The 14,530-nt window shown below is 46.1% G+C and overlaps 1 pseudogene; it reads left to right on the top strand.

Moving 5' to 3' along the window:
- Nucleotides 1-335: 335 nt before the first annotated feature.
- LOC139277760 (U2 spliceosomal RNA) lies at nucleotides 336-574 on the top strand (annotated as a pseudogene).
- Nucleotides 575-14,530: the final 13,956 nt, after the last annotated feature.

Raw genomic sequence — 14,530 nt, forward strand, 5'->3', positions numbered from 1 at the left:
TTTCTCCTCATCTCAGTCCTAAATGGCCATCCCCTTATTCTGAGACTGACCCCTGGTTCAAGACTCCCCAGCCAGAGGAAACACCCTGTCTAGCCCTGTAAGAATTTTGTATGTTTCAATGAGATCACTTCTCATTCTTCTAAACTCTAGAGAATATAAGCCTGGTCTGCTCAATCTCTCAGAGGACAATTCCCCCATCCCAGGAATCAGTCTGGTGAAACTTCGCTGCACTCCCTCAATGGCAAGTGTATCCTTCCTTAGGTAAGGAGACCAAAACTGTACACAATACTCCAGGTGCGGTCTCACCAGGGCTCTATATAATAGCAATACGATGAATCGCTTCTCGGCCTTTTGGCTAAGATCATGCGTAACTGACCTGACAGGGGAGTAGCCACCATGACCTCCGGGTGGTTGTCCCTGGATCAGGAAGGTATATGCTTGCTTTTTTGGAAACAGGAGGTGGGTGGGGTGGCTTGACCCATCCACCTCCACGGAGGTGTGTGGGGGACCTGACCCATCCACCTCCATGGCACGAACCTGGTATTGCAGTACTTCCAGGAACGGTGCAGTGGCTCTAGGCCTTTTGGCTAAGAGCATTGGCGCAGAGTGATCCTTGGCGTGTGCAAGGTGACCTCTGGCGTTTGTGATTTGACAAAGAATTGGAACGATTGGCTACGAATTTCAAAAAAAAAAAAAAAATACGATTACTTTACTCTTATACTCAAATTCTCTTGTAATAAAGGCCAACATACTATTGTTTTCTTAATTGCTTGCTCGTTCATAATTTTAAAGACCTCCATTAAGTCCCCCCTCAGCCTTTTTTCAAGAGAAAAGAGACCAGCCTGTTCATCCTTTCCTGATATGTAGACCCTCGCATTTCTGGTGTCATCCTTGTATTTATATAGTGCCTTTCATGACTTCCCAAAGCACTTTACAACCAATTAAGTACTGTTGGGGGCAGTGCCATCACTGTTGTAATGTAGGAAATGTAGCAGCCAATTTGCACACAGCAAGGTCCCACAAACAGCAATGTGACTATGACTAGAAAATCTGTTTTGTTGATCAGACCTCTTCCTGTTCCTATGTTCAAATAAACAAAATGATTTCCCACAGAGCTTGACACCTTCTTGCCATGAGTGCTGGGGCATCCATTACCTGCACCTGCGATTCAGACAACAAGCAGAATATCGCAGACTGAAGCTCTGCAGTCTAGATTATGTGTTCAAGTCTCTGGAGTGGGACTTTGAACCCACAACCTCCTAAATTAGAGGCAAGAGTGCTACCTACGGCAAACACTGAAACCACAGATGGACACCTTCGTCTTACTTAACTGCTATTGGTGTTCCTCCTGCACAGAAACATTAGCTGGAGCAGTTATTTTGTTTGATGGGTGAAAATGTGCATTTCCTGTGTGTGTGTGTGTGTGAGGCCACTTGTCAGTCCCAGTTCTGCCCTTAACTTCGCAAAAACAAGCAGCAGCAGATCATAATGTAAACAGTGCGCAGTGACTACAGGTCTGCATTGGGACCCTGCTCTCCCAGGTCTAATTTAGAAAGCCAGGGTAGCTCGGCCTCATGATGGCTGGTGAATGCAGCGCCCATTCTGTGACAGGCAAAGAATGGTCCCGCTTCAATCCCCATTGGGTGTATGTACATATGAGACTAAAACAAACAGCCAGCCACTCTGAACAGGACAGACTGTCCAAATTGAACTTTTGTTCAATTTATAAACAATTATTTATTTTTTGGCAGTTAAAAGAAATTATGTCTGTTTCTAACAATTGTGTTTATGAAAATTATTTGAATACAGACAGCACAATCCTGTCAGACCATCGCCCCTCTCCCATCCCAATCCTGTCAATCCAGGGCCCCGCCCCCATTCCAATCCTGTCAATCCAGGGCCCCTCCCCCATCCCAATTCTGTCAATCCATGGCCCCTCCCCATCCCAATCCTATCAATCCAGTGCCCCTCCCCATCCCAATCCCAATCCTATCAGTCCAGTGCCCCTCCCCATCCCAATCCCAATCCTATCAGTCCAGTGTCCCTCCCCATCCCAATCCAGAGCCCCTCCACATCCTGTCAGACCAGGGCCCCTCAACAATCCCAATCCTGAAAAATACAGGGCTCCTCCCCCATTCCAATCCATTAATCCTGGACCCCTTCCCATCATAATCATGTCAGACCAGGGCCTTTCTGCCTCCCACAGTTAATATACCCCAATTTTCCATCAGTGAGGCTAACCCCACATTCCATCCCCATCACAGCCCAACCACAGGATTCCCACCCCCACCCCATGACCAGGACCCCCACCCAATGAACAGGACCCCCACCCCAACCAAAGGCAATGTAAGAAAAAGCTTTTTTTACGCAGCGAGTGGTTAGGAATGCATTGCCTGAAAGTGAGAATTGGTGTCAGTGATTGGGGGTCACACTGTGGGTGTCAGTGATTGGGTCACACTGTGGGTGTCAGTGTTTGAGGGTCACAGTACGGGTGTCAGTGATTGGGTGGCAATGTGGGTGTCAGTGATTGGGTCACAGTACGGATGTCAGTGATTGGGTCACACTGTAGGTGTCAGTGATTGGGTCACAGTACGGGTGTCAGTGATTGGGTCACACTGACAGTTTAAATATCAATGATAGAGGGTGATAGTAACACCCACACTGTGACCCTCGCAGGGAATCTCTCATTGGGTAGCCATGACTTTGGCAGAAATCCCAGGAAAAATGTGAACGGTGTTTACACCACAGTCCAATTAGTTCCACTCATAGAAACATAGAAAATAGGAGCAGTGATGGGCCATTCGGCCCTTCGAGCCTGCACCACCATTCAATATGATCATGGCTGATCCTCCATCTCAACACCATATTCCTGCTTTCTCCCCATACCCCTTTGTTTCTAGAAATCTATCTATCTCCCTCTTAAATATATTCAGTGACTTGGCCTCCACAGCCTTCTGTGGTAGAGAATTCCACAGGTTCACCACCCTCTGAGTGAAGAAATTTCTCCTCATCTCAATCCTAAATTTCCTACCCTGTATCCTGAGACTGTGACCCCTTGTTCTAGACTTCCCAGCCAGGGGGAAATATCCTCCCCGCATCCAGTCTATCCAACCCAGTCAGAATTTTATACATTTCAATGAGATCCCCCCTCATTCTTCTAAACTCTAATGAATACAGGCCTAGTTGATCCGGTTACGCTCATAATAAAGGATGAAACTGAGTACTGTATGCAATGAGTAAGTGTGACCTTAGCTCCTTTAATTAGACACCAGAGTGCAGGTACAGCTTGGGAGGCCTGCTTATATACAGTGCTCCCAAGGAATGCTGGGATCCCTTTGGACTCCAACAGGTAGGCCCTCTGGTGGTGGTGTGATACAGGTTGCCAAGGGTTACATACATAACATCACTCCCTCCCAAAGTCAATACTACACTTATTTACAGGGTGAGACGATCTGGGGCTTTTCGCTCCCTTGTCGATCGTCTTGGTACAAATGCGGGTGTGGGTGAGTTGGTTGGTTCTTCACTGGGCTGCTGGGCAGTTGGCCTTGCCAGGCTGCTGGAGATGGTGAGTTCGGCTTCGTGGTCAACCGTGATGTCGGTTGCCACTTGCATATGTGTTGGAGGGTCGAAGTTGGTGGTGTCCTCTTCGGGTTGCTGTTAGTGAACCGCAAATTGGTTTGGTCCAAATGCTTCTGCAAGTTAGTCCATTAGCCAGTTTGACCTGAAACACTCTACTTCCTTCTTTGGCTATGACCGTGTCAGCAAGCCATTTGGGACCATGTCCATAACTGAGTACAAATACAGGGTCATTGACTTCAATATTGCGTGACAAGTTTGTGCGATCATGGTACGTGCTTTGTTGAAGCCGTCTGCCCTCGATGTGATCATGGAGATCAGGGTGGACAAGAGAGAGCCTTGTTTTGAGCACCCTTTTCATGAGCAGCTCGGCTGGGGGAACCCCGGTGAGTGAGAGGGGTCTGGGGCGGTAGCTGAGCAGGACTTGGGTCAGTCAGGTCTGCAGGGAGCCTTCCAACACACGTTTCAAGCTTTGTTTGATGGTTTGAACTTCTAGTTCTGCCTGGCCATTTGATGCGGGCTTGAACGGGGCAGATGTGACGTGCTTGATCTCATTGCGGGTCATGAATTCCTTGAAACTGGTGAAACACGGCCCATTGTCGCTGAAAAGGACATCAGGCAGGCCGTGTGTTGCAAACATGGCTCGTAGGCTTTCGATGGTGGAGGTGCTTACAGACATGATTACACATTAAATCCATTTTGAATAAGCATCAACAACAACCAAGAACATTCTGCCTAGAAATGGGCCCGTAAAGTCAACGTGGATCCTAGATCATGGTTTGGAGGGCCACGACCACAAACTTAGCGGTGCCTCTCTGGGTGCATTACTCAGTTGAGAGCAAGTGTTGTACTGGCGCACGCATGACTCTAAATCTGTGTCGATGCCGGGCCACCATACATGGCTATGGCTTTCATCATTACAATGCCTGGGTGGGTACTGTGTATGTCGCGTATGAACGTTTCCCTGCCTTTCTTGGGCAAAACCACGCGATTACCCCACAGAAGACAGTCCGCCTGTGGGGACATTTCGTCTTTGTGCCTCTGGAACAGCTTGATCTCTTCCTGTATCTCCGCTGGGACGCTGGACCAGCTCCCGTGGAGGACAGTTTTTTACCAGGGACAGTAAATCACCCTCCACCATCGAAAGCCTACGAGCCATGTTCGCCAAGCACGGCCTGCCTGATGTCCTTGTCAGCGACAATGGGCCGTGCTTCACCAGTGCTAAATTCAAGGAATTCATGACGCACAATGGGTTCAAGCACGTCACATCTGCCCCATTCAAGCCCGCATCCAATGGCCAGCCAGAATGAGCAGTCCAAACCATCAAGCAAAGCTTGAAACGTGTGTCGGAAGGCTCCCTGCAGACCCGCCTGTCCCGAGTCCTGCTCAGCTACCGCACCAGACCCCACTTGCTCACCAGGGGTCATGAAAAGGGTGCTCAAAACAAGGCTCTCTCTTGTCCACCCTGATCTCCATGATCACGGCATCAACAAAGCATGTACCATGATCGCGCAAACTTGTCACGTGGTATTCAAGTCAATGACCCTGTATTTGTACTCAGTTATGGACATGGTCCCAAATGGTTTGCTGGCACTGTCATAGCCAAAGAAGGGAGTAGGGTGTTTCAGGTCAAACTTGCTAATGGACTTGTCATGTATCTTACATTATTATATATAACTGTATCCTAACATGCTATACATGACTGTAATAAGATATGACCTGTAACCACCAGCATACCTTACCACCAGGGGTGCACTTGCAAGAGACAGGTATATAAGGAGAGGTCTCAGGCAACTGCAGCATTCCAGAGCTGTGAAATAAAGGTGCAGGTCCAGAGTGACCTTGACTTCACTACATGCCTCGTGTGAATCTGTACTGAGGGGACAGGACTTTACAGTGGCGATGGGTTACGGGATTACAGAATCCACAGAATGGCGAACAACGGATCAGATGAAAAATACAATGCGGGAGACAATTGGGAGGACTTTATAGAAAGGCTCCAGCAAAGCTTTGTAACCAAAGACTGGTTAGGCGACAAAAAGGTAGACAAGAGAAGAGCCCATCTCTTGACCAGCTGTGGCTCGAAAACATATGCTTTAATTAAGGATCTGTTGGCACCCGAGAAACCAGCAAGCAAGTCGTTTGAAGAATTGAGCACACTGGTAAGAGACCACCTGAAGCCAGTGAGCAGCCTACACATGGCCAGACACAGGTTCTTCAACTACAGACGCTGTGTGGGCCAGAGCATACCCGACTTCGTGGTGGAACTTCGGAAGTTGGCTAGTTTATGTGAGTTCTCCGATGAACTGAGGAGAGAAATGCTGAGAGACTTTTTCATTGAAGGAATAGGTCACGCAGGCATATTCCGAAAGCTCATAGAGACCAAGAACCTGACCTTAGAGGCAACAGCTGCACTGGTTGCACAGACATTCTTGGTAGGGGAAGAAGAAACGAGGTTGATTTACAATCCAGGTACGACAACTAACGAAATATTGGAACAAGAAGTTCACAGCACTAAACAAGCTGCTACCCCCACACGCAGACAAAACCAGGAGAACAGGCTCTCGACAGCAGGCAGAAGCCATCAAGGCCCACAGGAACGGCCGTTCACACCTCATCAACCCACAATGTGAGCAATCAACTACAAACTGAGAGAAGCTCAAGAGAGATCAGCCAGACGCAGCTCATTCTTTGGAAACTCTTTGAACAATGGAACAGGTCTGTGCTGGAGGTGTGGGGGTGGGCACTCGTCAAGAGGATGTCGATTTCTGCAGGCTGTTTGCAGAAATTGTGAATATACAGGGTCTTTGGCCCGCATGTGCAAAAAAACGGCAGCTCGGCTGGTATACGAATCGGATGGGTCGGAAAGCGGACCAGAAGATGGTGGGGACAGTACCCGGGACACCGGTGTACAGCGAGTCAACACAATCAATGGCCACTGCTCCTACAACAGGACACCTCCTATAATGATGAGGGTCCTACTCAATGGGATATCTGTCAACATAGAGCTGGATATGGGAGCGAGTCAATCTCTCATGGGCACTCAACAATTTGGACAACTGTGGCCGCATAAAAGAGACAGACCAAAACTCACAAGGGTCGACACCACACTAAGGACCTATACCCAAAGAAATCATACCAGTCCTCAGCAGCGCCATGCTCTCTGTCACACACAAAGGGACAGTGAACCGACTTCCCCTGTGGATTGTCCCCGGAGACCCCCCAGCACTGCTGGGGAGAAGCTGGCTGGCAAAACTAAACTGGAAATGGGATGATGTCCATGCCATGTCATTAGAGGAACGGATCTCCTGCTCAACAGTTATAAAGCGATTTGAACATCTCTTTCAGCCAGGTATGGGCACTTTCAAAGGGGCCAAAGTCAAAATCTACATCACACAGGATGCTAGACCGGTCCATCACAAGGCCAGAGCTGTACCCTATGTGATGAGGGAAAAGATTGAACACGAACTAGACAGGTTTCTGCGGGAAGACATTATATCACCTGTGGAATTTAGCGACTGGGCAAGTCCCATCGTCCCAGTCATGAAGCCTGATGGATCCGTACGAATCTGTGGGGACTACAAATCTACCATAAACAGAGTCTCCCTACAAGACCAGTACCCGCTGCCCAGAGAGGAGGACTTATTTGCCACATTGGCTGGAGGTAAACTTTTCTCAAAATTAGACCTCACATCTGCGTATATGATGCAAAATTGACCGAGGAATCCAAGCTACTCACCACCATCAACACACATCGAGACCTTTTCATGTACAATCGATGCCCATTCAGCATCAGGTCGGCAGCTGCCATATTCCAGCGCAACATGGAGAGTCTGCTCAAGTCCATCCCGGGGACGGTTGTATTTCAAGACAACATACTTATCACGGGCAGGGACACCGACTCCCATCTCCGCAATTTGGAGGAAGTACTAAAGCGGTTGGATCGGGTAGGCCTTCGAGTCAAGAAATCCAAGTGCCTGTTTCTCGCACCCGAGGTTGAATTTGTGGACAGAAGGATTGCCGCTGATGGAATCCGCCCAACAGAGTCTGTTGGAGCGGATTTTTGGATATATACTGGACTAGTATACGGGACCAAACATTTGTTTTATTTTCCCCTTTAATGAATTTTGTAAGGGACAATACTGATGCATTATGCTCGATATAAAAAAAACCATTAGACTTTAAGGTATGCTGGCCTTGAGTTAATGAAGATAGGAAAGTGAGATAATGAACACTGGAGAGTTAAGTGCTGTGTATGTTTGTTTATACCGGTGTCAAAAGCCTGCATTTGTTTATAATGCCCTGTCACAATGCAGGATGGGTTATATCAAAAGCTTAGCCTTCGATAGTCAAAGGTTTGTAGTGCTAAAGCATGTGTTGTAAAGTGACGTAATTTGTAAGATAAAAGAACTTCACTGCAGATACCAATTTGAGTCGTGGTTCTCCCAAAGCTTTGTCTCCGATTTAATAAACCTCTCGTTATATATTATACAGTCTCGGAAATATATTTCCACAACAAAATGGCGTAGTTGGCAGGATACTGTCTGATCAGACGTGATCACTTAAGACAGTATCTGGAATCTGGTGTTAGAGACTGAAAAGAGAGGTGTACGGGCACGACGGGATAGTGTATAAGATACGAGTAAACAGATAGTGGGAAGGGGCTAACTAACCAGTTTGAGATGTCCCTTTAGTAAATAAGGTCGGTGCGGAAGGGAACTGATCGATCCAACCTAGAGCCGAAAACTCCGGTGGTAAGGAAACACGCTAGCTTTGTTGCGAAGACAAAGGGTCTCCACAGAGTAGTCGTGGCCGTGAGTATTACAGAAACAAAGGGAAACGTCCGAGACTGGCGAACTTGGAAGGTAAGGAAGGGAATGTAAAACGCGGGCTGCCCGGGTCATTAATTAATTCCTATCATTAATTGTAACTTGCATAATTACGTAATGCCATAAAAAAGCTGATAGTGACTATCTTAAGTGACATATGGATCCAGACATAAGCTTTGTTGAATGAAGAGAGACTTTTGTGAGTGTCTATTTTGAATGAAGAGAGTACTCGAGTAATTTTGACTGTGGAATGAATGAAAGCCTGTTTTAAGAAGGTGTGGAGTTGCCTGCCTGTTTTAGCTCCACCCACTCTTTCCAAACAGAGTGAAATGTTTTTTTTAGTGTTGTCCTGTATGTGGGAAGTTTAAGAAACTGTGAACCTTATGGTATTACATTTTAAGTTAGAAACGAAGGTGTGGATATATTCGGATGATAAGTTACGGAGCTAGGAAATGCACAAAGGATAGGTTTGTTGAGTAAAAGATAAAAATACATGGTCCCGGTAGTAAAAAAAAAGAAACGACACGCTCACTTACTTGTCGAAAGAAAACATGCAATTGGGTTGAAAGACATAAATTTAGTCCAGGAATGAGATAAAGAATGCCTTTTAAAACGCTCCCATTTTCCTTTGTGTAAAATCTTGACACAAAAGCTTCTTGCTCAGTTAAAAAAAAAAGTTTTAAATTTAGAAATACCTTCAGGGATTAGGTCAAACTCCTGGGCGAGTGGTGAGCTATCTGTGAAGGTGTAAAAGGGACTTTTGAAAAAAGCTAAAACAGTAAGCTTTAGCAGTTTAGAAAAGAAAAAGATAAAGCAGGAAAAGGTCTCTGCCACGGGAACAGGAGGAGGGCAGAAAAGGGGGACTTGCCACAATACCCTATAAGACCTGAAGCTAGAACAGCGGTTATAGAAATAGTAAAAGGGCTAGTGGAAAAGGGTATCTTAAAAGAAACAGTTAGCACCACTAACTCCCCAAAAAGGCCCAGGTAGGGAAATCCCAGGTCCTGTACCTAGGGTACTGCCTCTCAAGGGGCTGAAAAAAATGCTCTCGGATAGGAAAAAGGCTGTCAAGGACATGCCTAGACCAGTAACGGTAAGGGGGGTGAGGAAGGTACTGGGCCTCTTTAATTACAGCCGGAACTTTATCCCTGATAAAAGGAGACCTATATCCTATTACTCTACCACCGAAAGCCCGGTGGTGACTGGGTTATCCAGATGTATAGCCGCGCTAGATTGCGCAGCTTGGGCGGTAAAAATTAAGCAAGCCTGTGGTGATGATTGGAAACATCACTCTCCACACTAAACACACATTGGTAGAAATGTTAAACACAGGAAAACTGAGAACTGTATCTAATATGAGACGGGCAAAGTGGGAAGCAGTCCTCTTACCACCTAACAAAGCGATAACCATAATTAGGGATGTAGGAAACAACCCTGCAGAAGGTATGATGGGTGAAGGGGAACCCCACTTTTGCGAAGAGGTATGTGAGGATATAGAAGAGGATAGAATAAAAGACGCCCCCCCTTCAAACCGCAGAACAAACCTTGTTTGTGGACGGCTCACGAAAATACGTAGAGGGACTACCTCATACCGGATGGGCCGTAGTTAACCGGGATCTAGAGACAGTTGAATCAGGGCGAATTAATGGGGGGTCGTCAGCTCAAGTGGCAGAACTGGTAGCCCTCACCCAGGCACTGGAATTATCGGAAAATATGATTGTTAATATCTATACGGACAGTAGATATGCATTCGGGGTAGTACACGATTATATGACAGCATGGGGGAGAAGGGGTGTTTGCGATTGAAAAAAAAAAGAATTTGAAGAGGTAAAAAAAAACACTCTCCATTGATAATGATTTTAAATTATTAAAATTAAGTCAGTGCCGCTGGGGCCCGAGACGAACAGATAAGTATTGAGAAACTACACCAGGACACTTCTAAGGAGGAAATAGGTATGTGGACAAAGCAGGGCGCAACGCAAGGGAAGGATAACGTTTGGAGACGAAACGACAAGGTAATGGCGCCTGAATGCATACAGAATACCTTATTGGAGTTGCATCATGGCCTGTCTCATTCAGGATGAGAGACCATGACCGGGAGTCTTGGGAGAGATTGGTGGTGGAAGGGGATAGGGAGAGATATTGCCAAATATTGCCATCAATGCGTTACGTGCGCACAATATAATCCAGGTAGGCCCATTAAAATTAAAATGGGACACAAGCCCCGTCCACGGGGGCCATGGGAACACGTACAAATTGATTTCACAGGTCCTTTGCCCCCATCCCATGGAAAAAGACATTGCCTAGTGATTATAGATCAATTTACCCGGTGGGTGGAAGCTTTCCCCACACGTGATTGCACTGCCTCAACAGTGGCAAGGATATTACCCATTATATTGATGAAGTTAAGAGCCACGACAAACTGGACAACCGGATTAACCCCTTATGAACTAATGACAGGAAGGGCGATGCAATTACCAGAGAACATCATTACAGGGGGGGCCGATGTAGGCCCATTAAAAGACAAAATAAAACGGTATGTTTTGGAACTAAGTACTCAATTAAAAGGGATGCGTAAATTAGTTAGGGACAATCAGGAAGAAAGAGACGCGGAAGCAGAGCTTACAAATGGGACTAATGGGACTCAAGGTAGACAAGTCCCCTGGTCCTGATGAAATACATCCCAGGGTATTAATAGAGATGGCGGAAGTTATAGCAGATGCATTCGTTATAATCTACCAAAATTCTCTGGACTCTGGGGAGGTACCAGCGGATTGGAAAGTAGCTAATGTAACGCCTCTGTTTAAAAAAGGAGGCAGACAAAAGGCAGGTAACTATAGGCCGATTAGTTTAACATCTGTAGTGGGGAGAATGCTTGAAACTATCATTAAGAAAGAAATAGCGGGACATCTAGATAGGAATAGTGCAATCAAGCAGATGCAGCATGGATTCATGAAGGGGAAATCATGTTTAACTAATTTACTGGAATTCTTTGAGGATAGAATGAACATGGTGGATTGAGGTGGACCAATGGATGTGGTGTATTTAGATTTCCAAAAGGCATTCGATAAGGTGCCACACAAAAGGTTACTGCAGAAGATAGAGGTACACGGAGTCAGAGGAAATGTATTAGCATGGATAGAGAATTGGCTGGCGAACAGAAAGCAGAGAGTCGGGATAAATGGGTCCTTTTCGGGTTGGAAATCGGTGGTTAGTGGTGTGCCACAGGGATCGGTGCTGGGACCACAACTGTTTACAATATACATAGATGACCTGGAAGAGGGGACGGAGTGTAGTGTAACAAAATTTGCAGATGACACAAAGATTAGTGGGAAAGTGGGTTGTGTAGAGGATACAGAGAGGCTGCAAAGAGATTTGGATAGGTTAAGCGAATGGGCTAAGGTTTGGCTGGACAATGTCGGAAAGTGTGAGGTCATCCACCTTCGGAAAAAAAACAGTAAAAGGGAATATTATTTGAATGGGGAGAAATTACAACATGCTGCGGTGCAGAGGGACCTGGGGGTCCTTGTGCTTAAATCCCAAAAAGTTAGTTTGCAGGTGCAGCAGGTAATCAGGAAAGCGAATGGAATGTTGGCCTTCATTGCGAGAGGGATAGAGTACAAAAGCAGGGAGGTCCTGCTGCAACTGTATAGCGTATTGGTAAGGCTGCACCTGGAGTACTGCGTGCAGTTTTGGTCACTTTACTTAAGGAAGGATATACTGACTTTTGAGGGGGTACAGAGACGATTCACTAGGCTGATTCCAGAGATGAGGGGTTACCTTATGATGATAGATTGAGTAGACTGGGTCTTTACTCGTTGGAGTTCAGAAGGATGATCTTATAGAAACATTTAAAATAATGAAAGGGATAGACAAGATAGAGGCAGAGAGGTTGTTTCCACTGGTAGGGGAGACTAGAACTAGGGGGCACAGCCTCAAAATACGGGGGAGCTAATTTAAAACCGAGTTGGGAAGGAATTTCTTCTCCCAGAGGTTGTGAATCTGTGGAATTCTCTGCCCAAGGAAGCAGTTGAGGCTAGCTCATTGAATGTATTCAAGTCACAGATAGATAGATTTTTAACCAATAAGGGAATTAAGGGTTACGGGGAGCGGGCGGGTAAGTGGAGCTGAGTCCATGGCCAGATCAGCCATGATCTTGTTGAATGGCGGAGCAGGCTCGAGGGGCTTGATGGCCTACTCCTGTTCCTAATTCTTATGTTCTTATGTTCCCTGAAGTTCCGTTGGCGGGAAGTCGCGTTATGGTAAGGGTCCTCCCGGGAAAACCGGGGTTTGCCCCAAAAATCAGCAGGGACACTTGTGCCTGCATCGATGTTAAAGGGAACGGACAATGGAAGCATTGGACCCAGCTTAAGGTTTTTGAACCAGTCGTTTAGCACACGTATTAGTTGTTGTTGTTTGTCTATTTACAGATTGACAGCGAGAGATTCTTCAAGCAAGCCATATGGCCATTTTGCCTTTGACTATTTGTTAATTACAGAGTAATAAGATGAAACTATATATTGCGATCGGTGCGATTATCATAGTTCGTGTTAGGTCCGGCCTGCTAGCTAGACCGAAATGAGAGTTACATGTGAATACCTTTTTGTACATGTCTTATGTTTATGCGCAAAATGAGAACTTTTCCAGTTGCTGGGTATGTTCGCACATCCCCATACATAGCAAAGGAGGCATCCCTTTGAGGTCAATCTCCCTTAACATTTCGGAAGTAGCAGAGTGGGTAATGCGACAAAACGGTACAGGGGAAGTAAATGATACTTGGAACCAGAGTGGGTAATAAAGAAACGTGGAGATCGGGGGGTTACCTTTTGGATGCATTTGACGGATGGTACCAGCCGGAATACAATAGGTCGGTACGACCCCTGTTCCTGGTTTTGACCAACATCTCAGAAGTTGGAAGGCCCACCGCTGACATTTGTTTCACTAGAGACCTGACTGGTGAGGAAACAGGTTTTGTAGCAGGATATAGCAATTGTACGCAATACTTTAACCTCACCAGATGGAACATAATAGCCAGCGAAACAACAAACCAGGGGTTCTTTGAAATAGAGGGTTTGAAGAATCAGACAAGTAGCCAGGACTGGGACCCTAAGATTAGCTGGCGACAGGGGCTGAGAGAGAGATTGGGATCGAATCTAATAGCATACAATGGCACTTATTTTGTGTGTGGGCATAAGGCCTACCCCTGGTTGCCTCAGAACTGGAGGGGGTCATGTTATTTGGGATATGTGGTCCCTTTTGTCAGACGGGTACGTACTTTAGCAGAAGTACAGACACCAGGTCGACTAAGACGAGATCTTACCCCGGTAGAGAGGCTATTTGGGGTCATGAAGCTCCCATTCGGGATAGGACGCACCATGGATGAATTACGTAACCTAGAGAGGGTACTGGAACAGATAGTTAACGACACTGCTGAAGCAATAGAAGGCATAATGGCTGAAACGGTAGCCATATGCACAATGTGCCTTAATTGGAGCTGAATGTTGCACTTACATTCCTGATAATTCAGAAAACATAACCAACCTCGCTGATCACATAAGAAGGAAGGTAAAGAAGTTATCCACGACAGCAGGAGGATCTGGCTGGTTTGACTTGCTGTTAGGGGGATCCTGGGGGTCCTATCTTATGCATGGAGTAATTATTCTGGTTGTAATAATAATTACTTGCTGTCTGATTATCGGGTGTTTTAATATCTGCTGTAAAGTTATGATGGCTCGACTGATGCCAGTAGCCAGTGTAATCACCGAAGAAGAAGCACACCTGATGGAAATACCTGAAGACACCATGGATGAAGAAACAGACGACGATGACACCGACTACTATCTTTGAAGGGTAGCCTAGAGCTACAGGCAAGGTGGACATACGGAACATCAGGGAAGTCACATACCCCAAAAGATGAATATATGACAATATGATACTATCATTGTGGTCATCTGGATTTCGTGAACATAATCCAGGACCAAAAGGGGGAATATTGTTGGGGCGGATTTTTGGACATATACTGGACTAGTATACGGGACCAAACATTTGTTTTATTTTCCCCTTTAAAGAATTTTGTAAGGGACAATACTGATGCATTATGCTCGATATTAAAAAAACAGTTAGAC

Source organism: Pristiophorus japonicus, chromosome 12 (assembly GCF_044704955.1).
Source record: "Pristiophorus japonicus isolate sPriJap1 chromosome 12, sPriJap1.hap1, whole genome shotgun sequence".
Classification (NCBI taxonomy): Eukaryota; Metazoa; Chordata; class Chondrichthyes; family Pristiophoridae; genus Pristiophorus; species Pristiophorus japonicus.